Genomic DNA, 16,415 nt, shown 5'->3' on the forward strand with positions numbered 1-16,415 from the left:
GCATAGATTCAGTCTGAAAGATACACACACATATTAACACACACATACACAGTTACATTACAAAGTTACATAGTTACATAGACTGAAAAGAGACGTGTCCATCAAGTTCAGTCTTCTTCACATTTGATTTTTTCTTTTGATCCAAAAGAAGGCAAAAAACCCAGTTGAATCACTTCCAATTTTGCAACTAGGAAAAAAATTCCCTCTTGACACAAGAATGGCAGTCAGATTTACCTTGGATCAATAAGCTATTACCCTACAGTTGACACATTATATTGAATATTATGTTTTTGCAAGTATGCATCTAGTTGCTGTTTTAACATCTGTACAGATTCTGATAAAATTACTTCTTCAGGCATAGAATTCCACATCCTTATTGTTCTTACAGTAAAAAAAAAAACGTTTCCTTTGCCTTAGACTAAATCTTCTTTCTTCCACTTTAAACGCATGACCTTGTGTCCTTTGTATAGTCCTCTTTGTTAATAGATTTTCACACAGTGGTTTGTATTGATTAAACAACAAAAGAAGGAAGGTATCTAGAATAGGATAAAGGTCTAGCTGACTGCCTCAATGAATATTTTTGTTCGGTATTTACAGATGAAAATGAAGGAAAAAGGACAAATTAGTCATTTGTTACAAGTGAGTTTACAGAAGAAGAGGTTCTATTTCAACCATCAAAAGTAAAGACAAATAAGTCAATGGGACCTGATGGAATACACCCAAAGTTATTAAAAGAGCTTAGTGGTGTACTAGCAAAACCATTAACAGATTTATTTAACCAATCATTGTTAACAGGAGTAGTCCCAGAAGATTGGAAGTTAGTGAATGTTGTGCCCATTCACAACAAAGGCAGTAGGGAGGTGTCGGGCAACTATAGGCCAGTAAGCCTTACTTCAGTAGTGGGGAAAGTGATGGAAAACATGTTAAAGGATAGGATTGTTGAACATCTAAAATCACATGGATTTCAAGATCAGAGACAACATGGGATTACTTCAGGGAAGACTATATTTAAAAGAAGAAAAACTACCACAACAAGAGGACATAGTCTTAAATTAGAGGGGCAAAGGTTTAAAAATAATATCAGGAAGTATTACTTTAGAGGGTAGTGGATGCATGGAATAGCCTTCCAGCCGAAGTGGTAGAGGTTAACACTGTAAATGAGTTTAAGCATGCATGGGTAGGCATAAGGCTATCCTAACTAGAACATAAGGCCAGGGACTAATGAAAGTATTTAGAAAATAGGGCAGACTAGATGGGCCGAATGGTTCTTATCTGCCGGCACATTCTATGTTTCTATTGGCCACGGAAATATTTGTATAATTTTTTTCATGTCCCCTCTGAGGCAACATTTTTCTAAACTAAAGAGGTTTAGATTTGTTAACCTTTCTTCATAACTAAAATGTTACATTCCTTTATTTATTTTGTAGCTCACCTCTGCAATTTGTCTAGTTCCATAATATTATGCTTCAGAACAGGTGCCCAAAATTGCACAGCATATTCAAGATGTGGTCTTACCAATGATTTATAAAGAGGCAAAATGATATTCTCATCCAGATAATTAATGCTCTTTTTCATGCATGACAATACTTTACTGGCCTTAGCCACTGCTGATTGACATTGCACATTGTTGCATAGTTCAACTAACATACATTCATAGATTCACACAACCAGATCCACAAACACTGTCACACATGTACAGATACATACACTGGCACATACAAACACTGACACACATGCACATATACATACACTGACACACAAACACTGACACACATGCACAGTTACATACACCGATACACACAAACACTGATACACAGACACACATAGACACTAAGACGCATTAACAGGTGCATACGCTAACACATACAAACAGTGACACACAAGTACAAATGAATACATTCAAGGCTGCCATCAGGGGGTGACAACCATGACGGTTGTCACAGGCCCAGTGGTCCTGGGGGGCCCTGGCACCCGGGCCACAAATTCACCTATTAATTCGGGCTATCAGAGGATTTGGAGCAGCGAGGGAGCATCGATCCTTCGCTGTGCCATATCTGCCAATAGCCGAATTAAAAGGCGATGCGACCTGTGCCGAAACTTGGGTGGAGAGGAGGTCCACCGGAGCCGGATGCAATAGTCTCTGGCTATGGTCGGTCACCCTTCCTCGAACCAGCAGGGAGATCAAAAGATCTCCCTGCCAGCTCTTACAAATCAACTCCTTGGTGGTCCAGTTGCTACTGGTTCACTCCCTTGCAGGCAAGGGGGCAATAATTAATTTCATGGTGGTCCAGTGGGTCCCTGGTTGTCCAGTGTGCTGCTGGTTCACTCCCTGATGGTCTAGTTGCTGCTGGTTCACTCCCTGGTGGTCCAGTGTGATGCTGGAGCAGGCGCACTCCTACGCGGTTCCGGCACACTGTGAGTGTCAGAGCACAGGCGTCGGGTTCCCAGCCATTACAGAGCGCCAGAAATGTGAGGGAGTGCAGCTGCCCCAGCAGCACATTGGACCACCAGGTAGTCCATTAGAAGCACACTGGACCACAAGGGAGTGAACCAGCAGCAACTGGACCACCAGGTAGTGAACCAGCAGCACACTGGCCAACCAGGGACCCACTGGACCACCATGCAATTAATTATTGCCCCCTGCCTGCACAGAAGGTAAGCAAAATATATTAAATGTATTTTAAGTCTGCCACACACCCTATCACATTACCCTCACTCCACTCTATTACACTAACCACATAACCCTGTCCCACTAACCCCCCTAACCTTGTTACACTAGCCCCCCTAACCTTGTCACACTAACCCCCCTGTCACACTAACCCTGCCACACTAACTCCCTAACCCTGTCACACTAACCCACCTAGCCCTGTCACACTAACACTGTCACACTAACTCCCCTAACCCTGTCACACTAACCCCCTAATCTTGTCACACTAACCCTTCCAGGTCAACCCCCATAACCCTGTTGCACTTATCACCTTTCCATAATAACTTACAAACCCTCACCCACCCTCAACACTCACATTCAAACGCCCAAAACCCTTTTACGCTCACTCCCTAACTGTGGCATGCTCACCCACCCTCACACCTACTCCCCAAACCATATCACACTTGCCCAATGGATGTCTGTGTATGTATCTGTGTGCCAATGTGTGTAACTACCAGTGTGTGTATTTCTGTTTATGTGTCAGTGTGTGTAGCTTTGTGTCTGTGTATTGCATGTATGTTGCTCTGTGTATCTGTATGTGTGTCAGTGTATGTGTATCAGTGTGTATCTGTGTGTGGCAATGTATGAACTATACACAAATGCATGCCTGCACACACCACACAAAAACAGAAGATCATGTTGGCTGGGCCCCTTTTCACTACACAGCACCTGTCAGCCTGTACTATGCCAACGGACCACCAGGGAGTGTAATGTTCCCCCTCCCTGGCCACATATAAGAGGTATGGAGGGGGGAATACAATAAATGTTAAAAAAATAAAATAAAATGACATAGTATGCAGCCCCTATCATACCTACATATATACTTACACACTTTTCATCCACTACACACACTACACACACACCACATCCACTCTACACTGCACCCTCTACACCGAAAAGGTAGCTCTACAGATGTTTATGAAACTACAGCTTCGATGATGCTTTGCCATTCTAAAGGCATTCCAAAGGCATGCAAAGCATCATGGGATTTGTACTTCTACAACATCTGGGGATCTATCTTTTGGTCATCACTGCACACACTACACAAACACACTACATTCCCTACACACTCTCTGCATCCACTCTACACACACACTGCATCTTTGTGAGCAGACTCGAGGACAGGCCCTGTAGGCGGGCTGGGTGATGGGCCCTGCATACATTGACACAGATGCATCTCTGACACACATACACAGATCCACAGATACACACACAAACACTGACACACATACACAGATGCGTACAATGACCCACACAAACACTGACACACATAGACACTAACCTAAGAGTCTTAGTCCAACTCTCTCTCCTTGTCAAGAACTTACTCTGCACCAGGCGCCCGGGCTGCTCCTCTCGTCGGGCTGCACAAGCCAAGCGCTTTGTGGAGCCGCAATGCTCCCCTCCTCAGATTGTGCAGCCTGAGCAGAGAAAATAATGTATTTACCATTCAGCCCTGTGAACACGCTTACTGTTTTTTCCTTCTATATGTATAGATGCTGCCCATCATTTTTGCGCCTTTTATACATTTAAATTGCGTGATGTCATGCCCGCCCTTAAAGTCACCACATCATCTAGGCAACCCAGTGGCGTACTAACCGGGGGTGAAGGGCAGTTCCACCCCAGGTGCCACTTGCTAGGGGTGTGCCATCCAGCCGTGGCTGAGCCGCACTACTTACTCACGTGGAGGAGGAGGAGCACAGCCGATGTATTCCATCTGGTTTGAGCCTCAGACAGTAAGTGCAGGTGGTGCCGCGGCGTCAGTACAATTAGCAGCAGGCAGGCAATCATGCCTGTCAAGAACTGTCAGTCTGCTTGATAAAATTGTTTTGTTTTTTGGGGGATATAACTGTAAGGGATTAGACAGGGGGGATTGTGGGTGGAGCAGGGGTTTGTAGAGAGGGGAGCAGGGGTTTGAAGGGGGAGAGCAGGGGTTTGTAGAGAGGGGGCAGGTACTTGTGGGGGGAGCAGGGGTTTGTAGAGAGGGGGCAGGTACTTGTGGGGGGAGCAGGGGTTTGTAGAGATGGCGTTCGTCTATATGGAATGGCGGCCACCAAGGGGGAAGCACGTGCCAATTGCTTCCCTGGCAATTTTGGCACCAGGTCAAGGTGAGAACGTTCTAATTAACGTTCTTACTAGGGTTCTAAATAGGGTATGGGGGGTGGTCCCTTTTCGGGAGACGGATGAGTTCCTTTCACATGAATGCTCCCGAGCAGGGCACAGTAGGCGAAATACAGGGAGGATATACATATTACAAGCAGGGAATACACGAACAGTCGTGGGTCTGCCACACCCTTTATTTGCTACTAGGATGCAAAGGACACTTGGAGTGTTAGGAATACAGCGTTGGACTAATACTATAGTCCATAGAGGCCCTCTACTGCCTGCACCAAACCAGCTCAGGGGGCTTGGCCCGGCGCTGGATTCCAGGTAAGTTTAATCTTTATTTCTAGGTTTATAAAGGGGAGGCCTAGTGAATAATGCCCAGTAAGGCATTGTAAACTTAATAAAACAATTTTATACAAACGGTTAGAGTAACCCCTTAAGTAAGCAAATATGATAATTCAGTTGTAACTTTTTTATTGAACGGGACTCAATGTATCAACTGCCAACATTGTTTCCAACCCACTCAAAGTTATATGTGGAGTTTCACAAAGTTCCATTCTTGGGATCATGATATTCTTCCTATTTATAAATGACCATCCCACAGCTTGCATGACCTAAATCTGAACATGTGTGCCGATGACACCATAATCTACCCTATGAAACCAAACTTATCACAACTTGATGCTTCCTTTAAAATGGACCTCCAAAAATAGAAGAACACAGGCTTGCGGGCATCAGTTCAATCATGGGATGGTGTCTTAATATAAAGTGGTGTTTATTATTATTTTTTTTTAATCATTCTTTTTTTTTGTGTAACAGAAAATACACAAGGCCAATGGAGGACAAAAACATTTAAACACATATATATTATGACATGACCATCTCTTGCTTGACAGAATTCAAGGAACTTGTGTTTTCTCGGTCCGTGAGATCAATGCTGCTCCCTCAGGGCATGATTTTTGAAATCTGAAAACAGCAGCCTTTTTTTATACTATATATTTTATACTATAAGTTTTATACTATAAGTTTTATACTATAAGTTTTCATATGCAATGAATTGTCTGATCTTCTCAGTAATGCAACAATTTAGGTTTTATTACATTCTACAGGGATTTATTTGCACATGTCAATATCCACATAAAATACACATACACTGTATAACTACTGCACCACTTTTTGCTGTGATTTAACATGTAAAGTGCTAAATGAACCTGTTATAGCTCTATATATATATATATTAGACTTGGGCACCGAGAAAATGTCAGTTGGTTCATTTGTTTTCGGCTGAAATTCGCCCATTATTTTTCTTTTGGAATTTCATTCATATGAATGAAATTCCGATCCGTGTAGCAAGGACCAGCTGCATCTTGCATCCGTTTAGTAGATAATAGGGATCGACCTAACATCGGTCTGGCCGATATAATCGGCCGATATTTGGTATTATCCGCAATATCGGTATCGGAGAATAAACATACCGATATTGCGAATAATGCCGCCATCAGGGTCCTGGGGAGCCCAGCACACTCTTAATTACCTTCCCAAGCAGCACCCTTCAGCTCCCCTGTCTAACTCTTGCGAGTCCCGCGCCCGTCAGAGTGTTGCCACGGGTTACCATGGCAACGCTCAGCGCGACACACGCAGGCCGGGAGAGTTAGACAGGGGAGCTGCTGGGAAGGGAAGTAAGCGTGTTGATGGGCCCACCAGGACCGCCATATCCCCCCTCCCTGGCCAGGTACGAAGCAGGGAGGGGTGACTAAAACAAAATGTAAAAAAATAAAAAATAAAAAAATAAAGTAAAAAAATTAAAAATGCCGCGCCCCCCCATTTTACACACATTACATACCTACCACTCACTGCACAAACACACAATACATTTATTATATATACACACTACACAAACACACTGCATTTACTATACACACACTACACAAACACACACTCTGCATTTACTATACACACACTACACAAATACTCTGCATTCACTATACACACACTGCATTCACTATACACACACTACACAAACACACACTCTGCATTCATTATATACACACTACACAAACACACACTGCATTCACTATATACACACTACAAAAACACACACACTGCATCCACTATACACAAACACACTGCATTCACTATACACACACACACATTACAAAAACACACACCCTGCATTCATTATATACACACTACACAAACACACACACTGCATCCACTACACAAATACACACTGCATTCACTATACACACACACACACACACACACACACACTCTGCATTCATTATATACACACTACACACACACTGCATCCACTACACAAATACAAACTGCATCCACTATACACACACACAACACAAACACACACACTGCATCCACTATACACACACAACACAAACACACACACTGCATCCACTACTCAAACACACACACACACACACACACAGAATTCACTGATCAAATACTCTCACTGCATCCACTACACACACACATATATTCTTGAAAACATAAAAAATTCTGACTGGCATGTGTATTTAGTGCATTTACCTTAATATAAAAAAAGATTTGCAAATAAATAAATAAATAATAAACATGTTCAGCTAACAGTAGATTTGTGGAGAATTAGTTTATTTTTTCAAAATGGTAAATGTACAGGATATCGGTATCGGTAAGCTATCCCCTATCTGCCTGAAAGTTCACAGATTATCGGTATCGTCTCTAAAAAAATCAACATCGGTTGATCCCTAGTAGATAACCCCCTAAAGTGATACCTTGTGGGGCTGCCATGTTTAAGGGTACCAAATTAGGAACCTGCTTAGTAGTGATGTCCCGAACGGTTCACTGGCGAATAGTTCCCGGCGAACATAGCGTGTTCGCTCCGCCCCCTTTTTTTTTTTGTGGTCTTTCAGCCAAATTTACTAATACGAAGTAAAAATTACTTAGTATTAGTAAATTGTGCCCCTACCCGCAATACCACGAGTAGGGGCATGTCTATTAAACAGTGAGCAGCCTGTGGTCCTGAACGGGTGGGGGCCCTAAAGTAAAAAAAAGGGGGGAGGACCTATTGTCCTCCCCCCTGGCCCCCACCCCTGAGCGGTGGGTGGGGGCCCTAAATACCAATAGGGGGGAGCTATTGTCCTCTAAAATTAGGGGGGCCCTAAAAATTACAATAAGGGGGACCTACTGTCCCCCCCGGCCCCCACCCCTGAGCGGTGGCCCTAAATATGACAATAAGGGGGGACCTACTGTCCCCCCCCACCTCCCACCCCTGAGCGGTGGGTGGGGGCCCTAAAAATAACAATAAGGGGGGACATACTGCCCCCCCTGGCCCCCACCCCTGAGCGGTGGGTGGGGGCCCTAAAAATAAAAATAAGGGGGGGACCTATTGTCCCCCAAGGGGGGGACCTATTGTCCCCCCCCCGGCCCCCACCCCTGAGCGGTGGGTGGGGGCCCTAAATACAAAGGTAGGGGGGACCCTAGTCACCCCCTCCCCCCCAAAAAAAATATATCCCCCTACCTACCCCCCTCACCCTAAAAATAATGAGGGGGGGACCTTTAACTAAAAACCTGTAAAAAAAATTAGATAAAAACAACTTACCATTCGATGTTTTCTTTCTTCTAAAATCTTCTTTTTTCAGCCCCAAAAAAGGGCAAATAAAAAACCATAATAACCGACGCAATAAAAAAAAAAAAAAAAAAACTTGCACAAAAAAAAATAATCCATCTTCACCCATGGAGGGCTCCGCGCAGACTGAGCTCTGCAGGGCGGGGTAAGGCTTATAAAGCCTTGCCACGCCCTGCAATTAGGCTAAGAACACTCTGATTGGCTGGTTTAAGCCAATCAGAGTGCTCTTTGTCATTTTACACAGCGTGGGAAAATTCCAAAGAACTTTCCCACACTGTGTAAAATGACACAGAGCACTGTGATTGGATGGCTTGAAATCCATCCAATCACAGTGCTCTGTGTCATTTTACACAACGTGGGAAAGTTCTTGTAGTTCTGTGTAAAATGACACAGAGCCCTGTGATTGGATGGATTTGAAGCCCACCAATCAGAGTGCTCTTTGTCATTTTACACAGCGTGGGAAAATTCCAAAGAACTTTACCACGCTGTGTAAAATGACACAGAGCACTCTGATTGGCTTAAACCAGCCAATCAGAGTGTTCTTAGCCTAATTGCAGGGCGTGGCAAGGCTTTATAAGCCTTCCCCTGCCCTGCAGAGCTCAGTCTGCGCGGAGCCCTCCATGGGTGAAGATGGATTCTTTTTTTTTTAGCTCGTTTTTTTTTTTTTTTATTGCGTTTTTTATTTGGCCTTTTTTGGGGCTGAAAAAATAAGATTTTAGAAGAAAGAAAACATCGAATGGTAAGTTGTTTTTATCTAATTTTTTTTACAGGTTTTTAGTTAAAGGTCCCCCCTAATTATTTTTAGGGTGAGGGGGGTAGGTAGGGGGATAATTTTTTTTTGGCGGGGGAGGGGTAACTAGGGTTCCCCCCCTTTGTATTTAGGGCCCCCACCCACCGCTCAGGGGTGGGGGCCGGGGTGGGACAGTAGGTCCCCCCTTATTGTTATTTTTAGGGCCCCCACTCACCGCTCAGGGGTGGAGGACAGTAGGTCCCCACCCTCATTACCATTATGGCCCCCACCCGCCGCCCAGGGGTGGGGGCCGGAGAGGGGGAGGACAGTAGGTCCCCCCCTCATTATCTTTATGGCCCCCACCCGCCACCCAGGGGTGGGGGGTGGGGGGGGAAAGGAGAGTAGGTCTCCTCCCCCCCCCCCGCCTTCAATCACTATTGTGGCCAGAAAGAGTCCCTGTGGGTTTTAAAATTCGCCTGCCTATTGAAGTCTATGGCGGTTCGCCCGGTTCGCCCAGTTCGCAAAGATTTGCGGAAGTTCGCGTTCACGGTCCGTGAACCAAAAATGTTATGTTCGCGACATCACTACTGCTTAGTAGATAGCTCCTTGTTGCTATCCTTATGGCAATCCCACTAGCGTAAAGGGAGCTATATACTAAAAAGCTGAAAAACTACATTATGAAAAGTCCTTGCCTTTCTTAATTTTTTCTTTCAGACAACATTACTAATGCACGCCCTAGTGAGTGGTTGAGGGCCCTAAATAATAATGGTGGAGTAAACCTATTGTTCCCCCCCAGCCGCGAACCATTTTATGGCGGATAACAATAACAAAATATGGGGTGAACCTGTTGTTCACTTCCACCCCCCACCCAATGGCGTTGGGTTGGGGCCCTAAATGATAAAATGGGGGGTGGACCTACTGTTCCCCCCACTCCCACCCATTGGTGGCCGGTGGGGGCTAATAAATCAATAATTAATTTTATTTTTTTTCATTCCTCTGAATTTCTATTCATTCAGTGGTATTTTGGACGAATGGATGAATAGCCGAAATTTGGAGGAAAACGTGTTTGTCTAAAAAAGGAATGCCCAAGTCTAATATATATATTACGTTGTTAGAGTAGGACCTGCCAAAAATGGGGTACATTGACATTATTGCAGGCTAATGCAATATATGATCATACTGAAATTAATCCATATTATTTTTGCCTAAATTAGGTGTTTTTTAAAAAAAAAGTAATACAATCTGTAGGCTTTGAAGTTCTGATGAGTGGATTTAGTTGGACATTGTGTATTGTGTATATATATATATACACAATATAAATAAAATATACTTACACTCTATAACTACTGCACTTACTGTACCTCCCTTTACTGTAAAGATAAATAACACAGACACTAATACGATCTAGTACCAGGAGCAATTGTTTAAGCTGAGAAAAAAGGGGGAAAACAGGAGGGGTAAATTTTAAATATCACAATGTATTGGACAGTAGAAGGATAAACAACATTTTATTGATAATAAGAAATAAATAAAAAGATCTGCACACTAACACACATATATATATTATAAATGCAATATAATAAACACAATCTAATTGTTATGAATCCTGATCTAGTACGGTGTATAAGTATCAAAGACACTGGACACACTAATAACTAAATACCAGTCCACAAATTAACAATGTACCCAAATTCCCACTCAGTGTGCGACAGTGATGGTTCCTTCCCCGATGGGAAGCAGATCCTAATGTGGGCAAGGTGAAATTTCTCAGTCTTCAATTTGTACAAAGTGTGAATCAATGTAGGCAATACTCCTTGCACAGTGCAAAGTTGCTCGGTGTCAATAGATCAAAAAACAAAATTGATCCAATACCGTAAGTTTGCAGCTCCCGATGCTGGCGGTCGGGCTTAAGGGACTTATAAGTGGAACGGTCCTGGCATAGGGTCCGTGACAGCCTACCTCCCAGACGTAGGGCTGCTGCATAAGGAAATCCTCGCCGCTGCCGATTACAGAGTTCCATCTGGTCTGCTGCGACTTGTTGATCTCATGTGTCTGTTTAGGCGCTCTCCTCGCTGATTTGAATGCTACAGTGTAGTCCCGCCTTACGTGGTTCGTAGCACTAAGGCCTTCTTACTCAGAGGCCCTCTACTGTAAGGTAACCAGTGTAGTGCTAAGTACATCAGTTAGCACTACATAAATAAAATATACATACAATGTAGGACACTCTAAACATCATAACCACTACAGCATATCAAAGAGTATTGCAAGGAGATTCCTCAATTTTTTGTTAACTCATTTAGGAGCAGCCTGACAACATTATCTCTGTTGCCGGATCCCTAATGTCAATTCTGTGCACTAATCACGTCTGTTGTCAGTATGCAGTGCACTGCGCACTGGTGGCAGACCTTCTAAGCTTCTCCTGTTGCAGGCAGTGCAGAGGTCATCCCTGCAAGGGGATGCTTGATCTCCCTTCCCTCTGTGTGCTCCTTCCATGCTCTGAGTTGGTAAATGGTCCAATCAGATACTTCTCTATGAAGCATTTGATTGGACCATGCGAGGGAGGCGTTAACGTCAGACAGGGCATGGAAACGGGCAGCTTTAATAACGATGATTGACAGGGAGCCAAGATAATGGAGCACATTTCCAGAATAAAGGTAAATACCGGTGTAGATTTCTCCATTGAAATTGTATTTTTCAGACCTGACAAATGCATATTTATTAAAGATAACAGGATACCAAAAAACGAGCAAAAAAAAGACCGCGTATACAACATACATATATAACAAATCCAGATATGTGTTTATAAATGATATAATATTGCAGTTGGACGTACAGCAGTGTCTTGTCAGGCATTAAAGAGTGGACATGATGTCACACAATGGCATCTGACCCAACACAAACAGGGCAAGATGTTTAAGTTGTTCATCCACTAAAAATAGACGTAAACATGCCCGTCCCTCCCTCTGCCTGTAGTTCTCCACAGTCAGATCACTAGCAGTAACTGGGGGGTGTTAAAGGCTCAGCTCACTTCATGTGAATGTGGATCATGCACTTACTAGGTGACCTATGACCTCTATGTAACCTACAGGGACACATTTTAGCCAGGGACATATGTTTTAACTCGACAGCTTCCAGGCCAGTGAAACTTCAGAGCAGAATGTCAGTTGTGTAGCTCTGCTGGATACATTGTGTTTTATAAAAAAGATGATCGTCAGAAATTCCCACAAAGATTGAATACAGTATTGCGTGTTATTTCAGAAGTGTTGTGGAATAAAAGTTAGTTTGCAATTTTCGCAGTTTAACTATTTTGGTCAAAAAATTTTAAACTCATCAGCCAGTTAGCCATTTCGTAAATAATGAGAAGCCACTGACTAGAGAATCTCCCAGCAGTCTGTGCCGGGGAAAAAAGGGGTGGCTTACAAAGGCTGCAGAAATCAGATCTGCAGCTTTAGCGAGCTGTTTTTAAATATACCCCAATGGGAAAAAAAAATGCAGAAAGTAACAATAACAACAACAAAAAAAAACTCCCATTGGAGTGTTCCTTTAATATTTTTTAAAAGCAGAATGGTCACATAAAGCAGAAATCTCCTATTCCCTCAAAATACTAGTAATCGGCATTAAAGCGTTTATTGGGATGCACAGTGCAGTGAAGTCGGAAAAAAGAAATCAACAACAATCACTACATACTGTACCTTCTTGTCTAAGATGATGTCATTGTCCAGTGATGTCATGGGCACGTTCATATGTGCTTGCCACTGAGAATTTCCATCTAAGCACATGTGCAATTGGTATTTCTTCTGAAGTGCAGTAAAGGCACATATTTTTCACCTACATGGTATGTTCTGGCTGTGCCAAGACATCCATGCCTACAATGCAATTTACAACATAAAAACAATTCCCCCCCCCCCTTTTAATAATAGCACAACCCATAGTTAACTCTTAGCTAGTTACTCTTGGGGTTGAGGAAAAGGATGTGTTAATTCCACGTGATCAATGCACCCGAGGAGGGGTCGTCTCCAGATACTAATAGGAGTCCAAGTTAATATCAAACATCCCCAAACAGTTTAAATTAACAGGGTTGTTCACTAAAGTTGGAATTGTCAGGAATTCAAACGTATATCTCACATTCAAAATAATCGAAATGAAATAATTCTCCAAATTATGCTTTTAGTTTGAGTTCTTTATCCTAAATTTTAAGATTCAATTTGAAATTCAAACAATTCCCACTTTAGTTAATAACCCTGTGAATACGGCACCAGGATGCCCTAAATGAAAGAATTCTTCTTAGCGTATCATTTTATTTTGAATAGGATACAACGTATTTTTAAGGCAATATAAGTGATTAAAGAAGCAGTTGGGGGCACCATAACAACTTGATGAAAATCCCTGGCTTACCTTTAGGGTTATTCTGTGCTTCACGGACATTCTGCTTGGCCCCTCCTTTCGCTTTCTGAAATTCTTCATAGGCTCGGGCAGCATTAGGCAGGGGCACCGCCGATACAGTCAGCTGATGCTTTTCAGACAATCAGTAGCGCCCCATTTTTTATGACTGAGAAGCTACCTATTTCTAGCCGTTTTTAAGAAAAGGGAGCTACTGATTGGTTTAGAGTCTCCGTGGTGATCTTGCCCTAGACTTCCGTTATGAATAATTTCAGAACGTGGAAGGACAGAGGGGCAGAGCGTAATGAGGATGGAGCACAGAATTTGGGGTTAAACTGTTTGTGATTTTTGATGAAGTTGTTTTGGTGCCAGGGGTGTTCCTTTAACAAATGTAAGCATTTGCTTCACAGTAAATACATATAAGAACAAGCTCACGTATGCACTAAATGACAATTTCAAGTCTCACAGAATGTAATAGTTTTATTTAAAATCACCTCATCTATGCAAACAATAATGGGGGTTTAGTTACAGTATATGATCATACATTGCATAAGCCTGCCACAAACGTCAATGCACCCCATCTTTGGAGAACCTATTCTAACAACTTAATGCCTGCTCTCATGAGATTAATCCACTTACTTGGGAAATGCTTCCTCCTGGGGCTCTCTGCGCGTCATGGTTAAATAAGACCCTTGAATGAGGCACCTGTGACAGGGAGGGATGTATGTATATATATATGTATGTATGGGTACCTGAGAATGAGGTGGTATTTTGTATATTCCTCATTCTCAGGTACTGTACCAGATTCCCGGGAGTCTGACTGTTCTGCGCAGTATCTTAGCTGTTCTTAGAACTGCAATCTTCTGGACAGTGATCTCAGATGTCCCACCTGAAATCTGCTGGAACCACTCTTGGTTCCAACTTGGGAGTCACAGCCCCAAGTGCTCCTATCACAGCCGGAACTCCTACTGCCTTCACTTTCCACATCCTCATTAGCTCCTCTTTCAGTCCTTGGTGTTTGTCCATCTTCTTATGTTCCTGCTTGATGTTATCTTCACTGGGTACTGCCACATCCTGAGAATAGTCAACTTGAAAATTCTCTTGAACAACCAACATAGAGATATGGAGAGTCTCGTTCCTCAAGTTGTTAACATCACCTAAAAAAGAAAATAGATTTCGCTTTTTAAGAGAAAAGCACTCATTTTGATAGCAAGTCAGCGGTATAGTTTTCCCATGAGGTAGTCAAGTCAACATTTGCTTATGCTTTAAAAAATTGCCAAATAACTCCTGCCCTATCTCCTTGATATTAATGAGCAGTGTTCCATTTTTGGAAGTTGAGGAGGAAGAGATATTTTGTTGGGTCGACAGCCGCAGTGCTCCATTGCCAGTCCACCTTCTATCAGTAATAATGCTACGAACGACTTCTTAATAAGCAGACCAGACTGTGTAGGGCGATAATTTAGGGTCACCGTCACGTGTACAGTGCTGCAGCTATTCATGTTGAACCTGTCGACAGAATTGTTCATCAGACAGGATGGATTTATTCAATCCTAATAATTTCAAAGAAGGTAAAAGCATCACTTATTGTTAGTATCACTGAATTGTGGTTGTACAAAAAAAAAATAAAGAGTTCTATTCCCGCTAATCTGGGAGTAGAATGTAAACGCTTTATCAGCTAAATTGCAGTTTCTATGCATCATACAGATTGTACACATCCAGTAGTAAGAATTCTTCATTTTGCCTGCGTGATTTTTATACTGACTTGCTGCATGTTGAACTTAGAACTATGTGGGTAAACATGGAAATTTTTTAAATTGAGGTGTGTCACATCTTATGTACAAACTCCCCTCCTCCCCCCAAAAAGATGATACAATCTTAGAATTGTAGCAAATTGAAATCCAAATGACAACATTTAGGCAAACACGCTAATCTAGAAACATTCTCCAACTCAGCTGTTACAGCTTGATTATATTTGCTTTAATGATGCAATTCAGATTTCAGTTCTTGACAATCTGAATTTAGTGAATAAAGCGCTGCGGATTTAGTTGGCGCTATCTAAATACCAATAATAATAATAGTAATCATGAAACAGATCACGGTGAAAGCATTGCATTTAACCCTTTTATGTCTGAGAAAGACTCTGTGGCTGGAATAGTCTCTGACATGCTGCTCCTCTGACAGCAGTTAGGTATTGACCAACACCAAGGGGCTAAGTTACTAAACAAGAATAGTGTTTTGTTTTGTTTGTTTTAATTGAAAATTAAATTCCTAAACAAACAGATCATTCGGGGGGAGGGAGAGGAGGAATTCCTAGTGATACCGGAGAAACTGACGGAAGCCAAGCACAGAGAGATGGACACAGGTTTCTTCAGGAAGGAAGAGATTCTTTATTCGGTTCACCGATCGGGACTCAGAGGGACTAATGTCACCAAAATACAACAGGTTCTGAGCCCCGGACAATAGTGCAGGCTCCTTTTATAGGCATATGACTCCTCCCATATTAAGCTCCACCCGCACATTCTCTTAACCAATCAAAACAAATAAGAATTAACTTCCTGCTTGACCGCATGGCTTGTCCAGCACAATGGAGGAGGGGAATACTACATCCTGTATTCTCGCACATGCTCCGTACACTACTGATCGTATCTTGCCACGTGCAACCAACCGACCGATACGTCAGCATATGCACGTACACATGCCACGTGGTAATCCCGGCCTACTAAATTTATTTTTACCGAGATTCCACCACATTCCCCCCTTTGATGCCTCTTGATATTTCACAATTACTTGAGGCATCACTTAACCTTGGTTTGCATACACCTCAGGTTACCAGGAACCAGACCAGACTTTTCCTATGATGTGAATCCCTCAAC

This window comes from Pelobates fuscus, chromosome 8 (genome assembly GCF_036172605.1).
Source record: "Pelobates fuscus isolate aPelFus1 chromosome 8, aPelFus1.pri, whole genome shotgun sequence".
Lineage (NCBI taxonomy): Eukaryota > Metazoa > Chordata > Amphibia > Anura > Pelobatidae > Pelobates > Pelobates fuscus.